We start from the raw sequence: 13,935 nt of genomic DNA on the forward strand, positions 1-13,935 counted from the left end.
TTTAAGATTTGGGATCACTTTTTCGAATATAACTAAGGACATATTAATTACTAGGCCATCTGTCAGTCCATCTATGAATAGGTAGGACCTTTAGAAATCCACCCTTCAATGTACTGATCAATGTCCATGCACATCGGATAATACTGCATAGTGTGAGGGAGGAGGGAAGAGGTTTAAGTATATTTCTTAAGCAATGTATTCAAAAGATCGAATTCAAATGACTGATATTAAAAGTAGCCTATTTCCGAAGGAAACGCTAGCTATTAAGACAAGCGGATCTTGGACAAAACACAACATGTGCCGTTATGATATGGCTATGTGCTAAATCCTCCTCGGGTAAAAGAAAAGAATATGGAAGCTTGGTTAATAATCAACTGTATGTGGCCTGTAACAAAAACCATTTAATAGTCTTTAATTTTGAAAAACTTTGAGGGAATCATTCTTTCCTTTCGGGTATATCCTGCCTTTAATACTGCTATCATTAGATTTAAAATATCAACTTAAGTTGCAGGGTAGAGCTCAATAAATTAAGTCCAAAACTCTTAAATCTTGGAAGATTTTCTTCACCAAGATAAACCCTTCAGCATTCATCGTTTTCAAAGCCTGCGGCGCCTTGAGCACACCAAGTGCGTGATTTGTCCCTCACGTTGTATGAGCAGGGCAAGCATTAAAACCAGAGAACTGAAGGCATGTTTATCAATTTGCTGACAGAAAGAGGACAATATGGTCACCAGAGACAAAGCACACACCTGCAGAACAAAGTGCAATGCTTTATTAGACTCTTGCACAATTCCAAAAGCTAAAGCGAGCAAAGTAAGGGCACCAGTATTACTCAAGCCTACAGTGATTACCATCCCGAACAGAACTCAGGGACTGCTGAATTCCTAGTTCCTAGTAGGTGAGTCAGATTTGGCAGAGGGATTGGTAGCAAAGTGAATAAAAAATTATCCGAAAGGTCCATCTCTTCATTCAGATTCCAATTCCATAAATTCCAGGGTCACTCTGGCACATGAATTAATAACCCCTCATTTGGTCATTTGCATAGGCACCCCCCCTGCATTGTATAACACTAGCTAGGTTAAAATAACTATGTTTTAGATAAGCTGGTGTGATGAGGCATTTTGAAAGGCTAATTTATCCCTTCATTCTCCCCATTACGTCTAGACTGAGTTATAGCTATACTATATAAAAAAGAGGAACACTGAGGTTGGGAAAATGTCCTCAGAATCATGTGTCTTGTCCCGCCCATCCCTTATTTCTCGCCACTATATAACAACTCCCAGTCAAAAACCTCAAAATGATATTAACCCCCTTCACGCAACTGTGTATGCTAGTCGCATAATGTGCACGGTCAAGAGAGAATCATCCAAAACACTAAAAACCTACCGTATTTAATAGCATCAAATGGTTCCCTTTCGCATTCTGAAATTAATAAACATTTCTCTACCCAAGAGCATGTTCAATCCTCTAATTGAGACCTCAATTCTAAGAGGACTTTAAAATCTTGTCAATCCCATTTTAAGGTTTCTAAAATAAGACCTCTGTATAGTTAGTGGTACAGTAAAGTGATGGTGTTTTAGTCTCTAAAATGATCTTAGTAAATCAATGGGACATCTTAACACACTGGATTAGGAAAACAAGTTGCAAGAGAGCACTATTCTGGTATTTTAAAAAGTGATGTTACAGAAAACATCAAAATTATTATGGTTCTATTTTACAGTATGGTCACAAAAAGTACTTTCTAGGCCAACCAAGAATGAATTATCTACATTAGTTAAGATAAAAATCGATAAGAGTAATACAAAATATTGTGCTGGCATCAGAAATTAGTACAAAATACTACATTAATATTGAAGAAACCAAGAATCCTACTTGGCTCTTTTTAAAAATTAACTGATAATCTGAAAATAATCTGAAATCTAAAATTTCTTACACAAAGTTTCAGGATCATATTCAGTATTACTGCAGCCTGAGAGAGTTAATTTGCCTTAAAAGCAGATGAGAAACATATTCAGAAAATTTTTGAAAACAAATTTTTCTATAATTCCTAAAACTCATATTCAAGAGATGGATCTTGCAGGAAATCTTCTGATGTGTGTATTACTAACTCTGTTATATTCATTTAACTATTTACACTATGCAATTCTCATTCCCCGATAGTATACCAGGATTTTGTTTCTCAGCAAAGCTATCAAGGGAATAGTCACTATTCTACATATCTATAATCTATATGTATTCTATATAATCTATATATTCTACAAATCTATAAAATTATATTAAATAGCTAAGGCAAAATTGTATCTGTGCATGCACACACACTCATTAGCCAAAGACAGCACAGCCTAAACAGAGAGAAATTTATAATGACCACAAGGAAATGTGGTCTACTAGGAAAAAATAAAGAAAAGTGATATATTAGAGAAAGAAAATCAAAAAATGAGGACAAATTAAAGTTTGGGGATCACTTCAATTTTATCAATACTGGTTTTCCTCAGACGAAACACCATTAAGACAATAGCTGATGAATTAATAAATACTTACTAGGGACATCAGGGACATAACACGTTAAAAACAATTCTGCAACAGGATGATTTAAAATAATTGTTCGATTGAAAAGGTGCTCAGCATCTCTCATCATCAGGGAAAAGCAAATCAAAAGGACAAAGAGGTATCACCTCACACCTGTAAGAATGGCTAAAATCAAAACCACAAATAACAGCTGTTTGTGAGGATGTGGAAAGGAACCCTCTTGCACTGGTGGTGGGAAGGCAGACTGGTGCAGCCGCTGTGGGAATCAGTATGGAGCTTCCTTTAAAAATTAAAAATAGAACTACTTTATGAGCCAGGAATTGCACTACTGGGTATTTACACCAAAAATATAAAAACACTAATTCAAAGGGATCCATGCATCCCTATGTCTACTGCAAAATTATTTACAACAGCTGAATTATGGGAACAGCTCAAGCATCCATCAAGAGATGAATAAAGATGTGGTATATACACACAAAGGAATATTAATCAGCCATAAAAACAATGAAATCTTACCATTTGCAAAAATGAGGTCAAGCTACTTAAGAGTATAATGCTAAGTGAAATAAGTGGGTCAGGGAAAGACAAATCCTTATTATCTCACTCATATGTGGCATTTAAGAAACAAAACAAATGAGCAAAGGAAAAACGAGAGCCAAGCCAAGAAACAGACTCTTAACTATAGAGAACAAACTAATTGTTACCAAAGGGGAGGTGGTCGGGAAGCTGATGGACGTAGGGTATAAGGATTTTAAGAGTACACTTATCATGAAGAAAAATAAAATAACCTTTCAATATCCCTAGCAAATATTTTTCAAGTTCAACATTTTCAAATTTCAACACAATGCAACCATCTGGTACATGCAATTATTTAACATCCCCCCCCAGCCCTCTCACACCATCTAGTGGTTAAAATTCATGAAACAGCAGAAGAAAACCTGCGTCCTACATAAGGCATTTATAAAAAAGGGCCTAAGCCCTTCCCTACAGTCTTCCTTTTGCACATTTAGTGCTATGGACACACACACACACACACACGCACGCACACACACAAATCCAGTCCTGGAGCTGTCTAGAAAAATGTACAAGGGAAATATCTGAAAAGAGTATTTAAGATCTACAAGAAGTTTTCTTAGAGATGTAAAAAGGACAACAGTAAATGGTAAAATACACATGAATTTCATGGGGAAAAAATACAAAAATTGACTATTCTTTCCTAACATGCAGAAAAATGTTTAATTAAACATAATTTTTCTATAGTTTCAAAGATACAAAAAATCCTATTAGAGCTGAAGTGGAAGAAATTAAACCCGTCAAAAATTTTAATTTATTAAGAAACTCAGGGTATTCAAATGGCAACTTACATTTTGAGTATTCTTAAGTTTATCTTATAAACCACAATGATAACAAATCAACTAAAATGACAAAATGGTATAACACAGCTATTAGGCCACATACTCTCATTTTCTTGTCATTTGAAAATTCGAGATATGGAATTAAGTTGGAAATTCCTTTATTTCAAACAAGTTCATAGGCAAACGTTCTAAACGTAAGTAAAGTGGATAATCTCTCTCTGAATGAGGCTGGTGAATACCCACTGGCTACATCTTGACAGTCTCCATGGTCTAAGAAGTGAGCCGCATGTCTGACTGAATCAGCCTAACGTATGAGCAAGGGACCAGAACAGTCAATGGAATTCCCAGAGCTTCCAGTTCAGTGTCTGAGTTTAAATGTTATAAACAAGGCTTTCCAGTGACACTCTGGACTTGTTTACCTACACTCATATGCCGACAAACACACAGCGTGTGTAACCATAGCTCATGGATTTAGTACAATGAATGTGACTCAGTTCCTTAACCAGTGATAGTTTTCTAAAATCACATTCCACCAAATACTGAAACAAAGCAACAATGACAACGACAATAACTCCAAAGTTGACAAACTGGCCTCTTGTGTGCTATTGCCTACACTGAGAACCCAGACTCAGGCTCCTGAACCATCAGTGGACAGAGAGAATACACCCAAGGTTTCAAACAATATACAAATCCAAGTTACTAGATACCAATAAGGTCTTAACAAATTTGGGAAAGAAACAGTATTAGTTATAAATAATAAGGCTTTTTCTTTTATTCTCACCTCTTCAAAATGACAAAACAATAAAAAGTGATTTCTATGAAGTCTATATGCAAGCTTCATTAATGCCTACTTCAGGGGTGGCTGGGCAGCTCAGTCACTTGAGCATCTGACTTCGGTTCAGGTCATGATCTCCTGTTTCATGAGTTCAAGCCCCACGTCAGGCTCTGTGCTGGCAGCTCAGCTAGAGCCTGCTTCTGATTCTGTGTCTCCTTCCCTCTCCCTCCCTGTCCGCCCCCCCCCCTCTCTCTGCCGCTCCCCCCTTCACGTTCTGTCTCTCTCAAAAATAAACAAACATTAAAAACTAAATATAGATGCCTACTTTAAAGGCTAATCTGTTCTCCGCAAATACTAAAGACAGCTATGTTGTATACCCATAGATACCCCTAAATAACAGGATAAAAATAAAGATAATAATAATGATGATCAAGTCTCATATAATGCTTACCCAGTCACTGTCCCAAGCACTATACATAAAATTTTTATTTCCCACAACAAGAAGTAGCCATTATCTCCATTTTGGGGGATGAGGAAACTAAGGCACACTAGCTCAGGGAGCATGGCTGGGAGTGAAGTGACAGTAGCAGGTTGGAAGTCAGGGAGCCCTCACTGCTACAGACTGCATCATTTTCTCTACCCACGCCAGGAAGGGACCTTACCGTTAAACTTGCTTAATAGCACCACCATCCACCCAGGCACCTGAACTACAAACCTGAGTCACCCTACAAACCCCTCCTTCCCTCACTCCCTTAACAACCCAGCACCCAATTCTACCCACCCACCTTCAGATATGGACAGTCCAGGCCTCTGGTCCAGCTGGCACTGTACTCAGCTTAGCCCAAATGTAGAGAAAGGCTGTGTGGTCTCAGAGACAAGCAAAGACTTGGGAGTAGGTCAGACCTGAATCCCAACTGTGTGCCACACTCAGGGAAGAAAATAAGTCAATTGCCAGGACTTTAAACTTTTGGCGTTACTGCTTGAGGCCTTGAGTTTGCTGCTCCTTCCCAGTCCCGTGCAAACTCTGTTCTAGAACTGTTAGCACTGAATGGTTATTTGTTTTGAGGTTCTTTATTTATTTTAAGAAAGAGCAAGGAAGAGAGGGGCAGAGAGAGAGACAAAGAGAATCCCCACCAGGCTCTGTGCAATCAGAACAGGGACAAACATGAGGCTTGATCTCACAAACTGAGATCATGAACTGAGTGAAAATCAAGTTTGATGCTCAACCAACTGAGTCACCCAAGTGCCCCAACAGTGGATAATTATTTTATTTTTTAATGTTTATTAATTTATTTATTTTAATGTTTTATTTATTCTTGAGAGACAGAGCATGAGTGGGTAAGGGGCAGAGTGAAAGAGGAACACAGAATCCGAAGCAGGCCTCAGGCTGAGAGCTGTGAGCACAGAGCCCGACGCGAGGCCTGAACTCACAAGATGTGAGATCACGACCTGAGCCGAAGTTGAACACCCAACCAACTGAGCCACCCAGGCACCCCGTGAATAATTACTTTCTATCGAAATAAAAATAACTGGGGCACCTGGGTGGCTCAGTCAGTTAAGCCTCTGACTTCGGCTCAGGTCATGATATCACGTTCGTGGGTTCGAGCCCCATGTCAGGCTCTGTGCTCATAAGCTCAGAGCCTGGAGCCTGCTTCCGATTCTGTGTCTCCCTCTCTCTGCCTCTCCCCCTCTCATGCTCTGTCTCTCTCTGTATCAAAAATAAATAAAACATTAAAAAAATAATAACTAACATTTATTGGGCATGCCCTATGCACCAAGCACCATTCTTAGTCCTAAATCTACCCATTTCATCCCCCAAATCACATGGTCACATGGTTGAAAAATGTGATTTCTGGAGTCCAGACTCTGCCAGTGTAACTCCAGAAACTGAAGTAGTAATCATGGCTCCATACTGAAACAAAGTATTTCGAGGTTACTACTGATACTAACTAAAGCCTTGCTAATTATTTACGCTACCAAATGTAATTGACAGAAAATAACTCCACCAATACTGCAAATAAAGCTGGGCTTTAAGTTATTAACAAGGTCTCTCAAGCAAAGCTCTAGTCATTTCTCTAATAAACATGAAAGATAATACTTTTAAGGGAATGTTTAGTGAAGCCATTCAATTCGGTTTATTTGATCATTTCATTCTCTTACAACTTTTTAAAAATTTGTAATGTTTATTTTTCAGAGAGACACACACAGAGACAGAAAGCACGCATGCACACACACAAGTGGTGGCAGGGCAGAGAGAAGGAGACAGAGACTCTGTGATGTCATCCCTAAGCCTGACATGGGCCTTGAACACACAAACTGTGAGATCGTGACCTGAGCCAAAGTCTCAGATGACTAAAGACAAGCATAAGACTCACTGTCAAAACCTGGATACTTTCAAGAGTGAAAGTGTCACTTACAGAACTGGCAAAATAGATGTACAGAGACACCACCGTGGGCAAACCAGGACATACAGCCCCTATGCTAGTGACGCATACCACCATTGTGTCTACATTATGGTTTTGTTCCTAGTAAAACAGACAGCTTAGGACAAGGAAAAAGAACTCGAGGAATCCAGCCAGTCATGTCAACAAGAAGTTTCTTCCACCCTGTTTACTAATAAAAACTGGGCCCCTACAGGCTGGATTAGTAGCTATTCAACAAAAACTCTCTAATGGATGCTTCCTGGGAGTGTGGATGATAGTTTCTAGGTTAGAATTTGTTGCTAGCAGTTTTTCGCAATGTCACCAGAAAGAATGCAGCCCACCCAAATGGAGTACTTCTGTGTGCTTCTGCTTCCTGAAGGAACACATTATTTAATTCTAGTCTCAATTCTTCCCGTCCTCCATAGCAAAACCACCATAGATCTTTCCCAGTGCTGTCATCAATTAAGAACAAAGTGGATGATTTGGAAGATAGACACATTTTAGAGCCAGAGGCTGCCTTCGCCGCCCTCAGGCACAGGTTTCCGTGGAGACATGACACAAATAGGCTGTTCAGAAGGCAGAGCCACAAGAGGGCCAGGTGTCGGCTAACTCCCACAGCAGGATCAGGCGATCGCCACCTGCAGGAAGTCTGTGACGTTTCTAGAAAGAGGCTGATGGAGCCCCACCCTGTTTAAGCAGAACATAGGCTCCACACTAGCCTTCAGGTCATGATTAAGTCACACAAGCCGGACCACGTGTCCTCACTTAACAGGCCTAGCGATCCTTAGCAGCAAGGACAATGCACAGAAACTTGGCCACACTGACTCTTTTTTAGGATTAAGCCAATTGGTCCATACAAAACAGGGAGAATCACTGCTGTGCTCACATTGTTAACTAAAGAAACAGGCAGCTCTCTACAGCATGAACTGCCTAAAACCACAAAAAATTTGCAGTCCTGCTGCCGAGACTGTTAAATTGCCAGGGACAACCCCACAATCCTCACACAATCAAGGACAAACAAATGTATTTAGCTAACATCAGGGTGCTGGACAGAGAAAATTGATACTGCATACTTTCAGGTGTGGCCTACTCTTTGGGTGAAAATTGGAAAAAGGAAACTGCATGTGACCACCCACAACACTTCCCCTGACTTCAGTTAACCTCAAATTCTCTGAAGACTACCCACAAAGTGTTCCCTTAAACTGGCTAGAATGGGCTCCTCCCACTCACATCACACACAGCATGAGCAAGTGCAATCTGTTTATCAGAACTCTGGGAAAGTTTATCTAACAAATGAAGTAATTCTCTACATTCTTAAGTCTCTCATGCCTGCTCAATGATTCCACTCTCATTTCTCAAGTCTCATTTTCCCAACCTGTTGTAACAGTTTTCTAAAGAGCTGAGCAGTTAGAGTACTAAATACATGGTCCTATAAATCCTCTCAACTACCTGACCAGGGATGAATCAACAGGCAGACTGGAGTTCAAAAACGTGCAAATCCAAGTGCTTACACAATGCCCCTGGGATAATATTATTTAAAAATAGTCACAGTCCTGGTTTTAGATTAATTACATCAGCTAACTTTTTACCTACAGAATAAGAGTTCCTGTAAGAGACAGACTCAGCCTCCCCATATTGTAGTAACACACACTCACTCTACAAGCACTTCTGAGCACCCACTATGCTCATGGGCACTGGACAATCCCAACAAACCAGCAAGAACAGCCACAGCCCCTGCTAGGTGGGCAGGTTTTAAAAACACAGGCCACATGGGATGAACACTAACACCACCAAGGTATCAAGGACACTTCCAGAAAAGTAACGATTGAGAGAAGTCATAAGGGCAGATGGGAGCAGTACGATGATTATCAGAAATGGTGCATTGCAGAGAACCAGAGATGCCAGGGGAAGGGGGGGGGGGGCGGGGAGAAGAGCCTTCTTCTGCTTCCTCATTATCCTTCCAAGATACACAGAGAAGAGGAAATACATGCACTGAAGTTGTTGGTTTTTTGAACAGTTAAAATTCTCAGTGTTAATTCTTTGCTAATAACATCAACTGAAATTCATTCCTTCTGATTCTTAAGGGTCTAACACAGTCTAACACCAGCAACACAAAAAAATCTATTTGAGCATTTCAACTAACGGGGATGAGGTATTCACGATGTGACTCACCATCAGCACCGACCCAAAGTGAGGGTTCACAGAGTATCTACAAAATATGGCAACACTGTGTGTATCAATGCATGTTATAAACTGTCACTTCTGTCATCCTACCAGAAGGTGGACATATTGTACCAAAAGCCTGTTTCTCCATTATAATTCTCAGATAAACCTAAGTACACAACTGCCATCAAAATCACTCATTTCAAGAGGTTAAAAAATTAACAAAAGACTTGTTTTAAAATAAAACTGACTAAGTAGGTTTCAATGGTATAATTCCTACCACTCCACCACCCTAAATCAATGTAGGATTTAATACTTCCCATAGAGAAACACAAAAAGGGCATGTCTGTACTCAGTTTTCCTGCCAGGTTATACTTTTTAGAGCACATCATCAATCATTTTACTACAAAACACAAAAAATTCACTGCATCCTCAATTATGACCTCCTCAGCATGACAATGAAGACCCTCCACATTGTGGCCCACTCCACCTTTGCTGACTTTCCGTCTATGGTACCCTCGCTGTCACCTTGTATTTGAATCCCAGATTGAAATTCACCCCACAGTGTAAATAAGAATCATTTATTAAGAACCAAAGACAATCTCCTTCACAGAGAACCATTTCCAAACTCACTTCCTTTAAATAACTCTGTAAATTCATATAATGTAGAGGGTCTTGTACTAACGTCCTCTGTAATTCTTATCACAATAGATTTCTCAATGTCCAGTAGAATCCTGCATCTATTCACATACCCTCAACCTGTACACAATTATAAATCACTTGCCAGCAAAAACTTTTAACTTTTTCTTAATGTTTAATTTTTTTTGAGAGAGAGAGACAGAGTATGAGCAGGGAATGGGCAAAGAGAGAAGGAGACAGAATACAAAGCAGGATTCAGGCTTCGAACTATCAGCACAGAGCCTGATACGGGGCTCAACTCACTAGCCATGAGATCATGACCAAAGCCGAAGTGGGACACTCAACCGACTGAGCCACCAAGGTGCCCTAACTTTTTTATTTTTTTATCATGTAACTTGCCCAGTAAATAGCTGTTATGGTTAAAATAAATTCATTGAAAATGTTCATACTGGGATACCTGGGTGGCTCAGCCAGTTCAGCGTCCCACCTTGGCTCAGGTCAAGATCTCATGGTTTTTGAGTTCGAGCCCTGCTTCAGGCTTGGTGCTGACAGCTCAGAGCCTGGAGCCTGTTTTTGATTTCTGTGTCTCCCTCTCTCTCTGCCCCTTCCCCACTCATGCTCTGTCTCTCTGTCTCTCTCGAAAATAAACAAACATTTAAAAAAATGGAAAAAATGTTCATACTTATCTAAGAGTGGATCAATACAGATTAAATAAATTATGGAATACTAAAAAGCTATGAAGAAAAAACAAAGAATTTCTATACCAGGCTAATAGAAGTCCCCAATATAGCAAGCTGAGAAAAAGCAAAGTACACTAGTGTGTCTTAACCATCCAATGAAGCAAATGAAGAAAATCTCAGATAAAGCACTAACAAAAGAAGTTGTTTTTGTACTTACTTAAAGAGTTTGGGATAAGGAACAAAATAGGGCATTTCTAGAACCAAGAAGAAAGAAAGTCAGCTTTTAAGGGCAGTTGACAACAAACTGGATGGAAACTGGAAACAATAACAGACGTATTTGGAGATTACGTTAAACCCACTCTATTTGTAGTAGAAATACACAAGGGATATTTATATATAACCATTCATAGTACTGAAAAGGCAGAGTCCTGCCTGGAAACAGTGTTGGAGAAAAGAAATTTAAGTGTGTCTGTGAGCATGTGGGGTGGCAGTAGCCAAAACCTTAAATCTTAGGATTCCACATTAGATTTAACTGGGAAGGGGGTACATGAACACAGAATTAGACAGCATAGAAAGCATTTTATCTTGTTCTTGTTTCTTTATTTGATGCTAAGAATCCTGAAAGCAGGGAACATGACCTCTACCTATTTATTTATTATTATTAATATGACCATTATTTTTATTTTGTATTGAGCCTGGTATCTAGTGTTCAGTAACACTTATTATGTGTGTTGCTTAACATAACAAATACCTAATTTTAAAAATACATAAAGATAAGGTGAATAGTTTGTCAGGATAAAACATTTTTGCAAACCTTAATAAGACAGTTAGTCCCAAATCCAAGATAGAAAAACATGTACAAAATCATCTTCACATTTAAGCATATTCACAATATGCCTGGGATACACCTTAAAGAAATACAAAATTGTGGCAGGGCCAATCTGCACTCCTGTGTTGAAATAGGCCTGAGTCATCCACAAATATTCCCACGGTTCCCATAATTTCACGTTCTGGGACAGCTGGGGCCTGTTTTCAAAACCTGGTGACACAGTAAGGTACATAGAGAAAGGAAGACTCTGCTCCTAAGAAGAGGGAGTAACAGCAGACATTGTAAGAGCAGATTTGCATGATTCCTTTGCACTCAATGGAGGAAAAAACTGATGAGAGAAGTGATCTGAGATACAAAATTATAAAAATATAAATATAAAATATAAGAGGCCTCAGGAGAAGTCAGACAACATTGTTTTCATTGCATAAGCCTCCTTTCGATGCCCTTCCTTCCTCCTTGGGTTTCACCTCATCTTTGGCTGCTCTGGTCTTACTCTCTCACAAGGGCTATGAATGCTCATCTCATTGACACCACCCTCCTGATACTCTGATCATCAAACTTTCTGCTCTCAGGGTACACATCTGCATGGGTGTCCAAAGCCATAGTGACAGCTGACTGATATGAGGACCCCAGCAGCTGGAGTGAGCTGAACAGAAAAACAGGTTGAGAGGTACAGCATCTGCCGAGAAGATGAAAGTTCCTCTAATTGTTATATGATCAGAGGCTCCAAAACAGGAAGGCAGGAATGCTCACACTTGGCCACATTTCAGAATTACCAGAATACATTTGAAACTATAGAATCCTGAGCCAAAACCACAAGAATTCCGATTTGGTTTATTTGAGGCCAGGTCTTGGAATTTGCAGTTGTTGTTTTTTTTAAACTTTTTTTTAAATGTTTTATTTATTTTTGATACAGAGAGAGACAGAGCATGAGAGGGGGAGGGGCAGAGAGAGAAGGAGACACAGAATCTGAAGCAGGCTCCAGGCTCTGAGCTGGCTGTCAGCACAGAGCCCAACGCGGGGCCCGAACCCAGGAACGTTGAGATCTGACCTGAGCCGAAGCCGGAGGCTCAACTGACTGAGCCACCCAGGCGCCCCTGGAATTTGCAGTTTTAAAGCTCACTAGGTCATGCACAAACAATGACTTTAAACAAGAGTCACAACTGGGGTACCTGGGTGGTTCAGTCAATAACACATCTCACTTCAGCTCAGGTCTTGCTGTTCGTGAGTTCTTCTGAGTTAGAGCCCCACATCAGGCTCCGTGCTGACAGCTCAGAGTCTGGAGCCTGCTTCGCATTCTGTGTCTCCCTTTCTGCCTCTCTGACACTCCTCTATTGGTACTCCTCTCTCTCCACCACCCGCTTCCACAAAATAATAAAGAAACATTAAAAAAAATAATAAAGTCAGAACTGCTCAAAGTCCCTAGGTAAGCAGAGGGCAAAGAAAACAGTTCAGAGGCCTGGGGCATGGGAGGCGGGGGTACAGGGGAAGGTACAGGGGAAGAAAAGGTAGCAGCTCCAGTGTTTCCTCCAACAGTCTCCCAACCAAGGAAAGATGAATCACAGACCTGGCCTTGCCGCCATCAGTCAGGTCCTATGGCGCAAAACTCTACTAAGTCAAACAATCTGTCTTGACATATGCGATCTTAAGAAAACAAGATGTACAGGGGTGCCTGAGTAGCTCAGTTTTTTAAGCATCCAACTTCGGCTCAGGCCATGATCTCATAGTTTGTGGGTTCTCGCCCTGTGTCGGGCTCTGTGCTGACAGCTCAGAGGCCTGTAGCCTGCTTCGGATTCTGTGTCTCCCTCTCTCTTTGACTCTCCCCTGCTCCTGCTGTCCCACTCAAAAATAAATAAACATTTTTAAAAATGTAAAAAAGAAAACAAGATACACAAATGACTCACCAAGTTCTTCTTGGACGCTTAGATGTTTGCCTTCCCCCAATTCCAAGCCTTACCCTATGCCTCTACCATGTGCCCTGCCATCCGGAGTCTGACAATCTGCCTGCTATCTCTCTCTTTACATTCTTCATCTCACACTAAAATGCAGTGTGGTCACAATCAGCAGTTTTTGATGAGAAAATGCACTTTCCTTGTGTTCCCAACGTGGATTGTCCCAGGGTGCCCGACTCTCAGACACTTCATGAATTCATGAATCTGTGTTCAGTGTGCATCTGGTTCTAAGAGACACCCATGAGCCTCGGGCAGGAATCCTCTACTGTGGCTCTCAAGACCTGCTGCGAAGTAGACCCCTGCCACTTCCTGGCTTGGACCACTTAAGTTTGCTGAGGCTCTATTTTCTGACCTGTAAAGACAGGCATGGTCACCCCTCAAAAGGCTTCCATGTAAATTGGCTGTAAAACGACATGACACAAATAGAGTTGAGTGTGTGAGTATCTATGGTGTGATCCAATCTTTGGCAGAGGATGTTCTCTTTGAGTTCCCAGCTATCCCCTCTAGGCCATCTTGCCCTGCTACCTGCCAATGTAAGTATACACAAATGCCACACATGGACTTACCACAACCCAAATACAGCACACAGT

The 13,935-nt window shown here is 40.5% G+C and overlaps 1 protein-coding gene across 1 annotated transcript in view; it reads right to left on the reverse strand.

Annotated features, from left to right (window-relative positions):
• Positions 1–13,935, reverse strand: part of MED12L (mediator complex subunit 12L) — a 320,540-nt gene that overhangs the window by 131,246 nt on the left and 175,359 nt on the right. The gene's annotated exons all lie outside the window — the stretch shown is intronic.

Source organism: Suricata suricatta, chromosome 5 (assembly GCF_006229205.1).
Source record: "Suricata suricatta isolate VVHF042 chromosome 5, meerkat_22Aug2017_6uvM2_HiC, whole genome shotgun sequence".
NCBI classification, from domain to species: Eukaryota; Metazoa; Chordata; class Mammalia; order Carnivora; family Herpestidae; genus Suricata; species Suricata suricatta.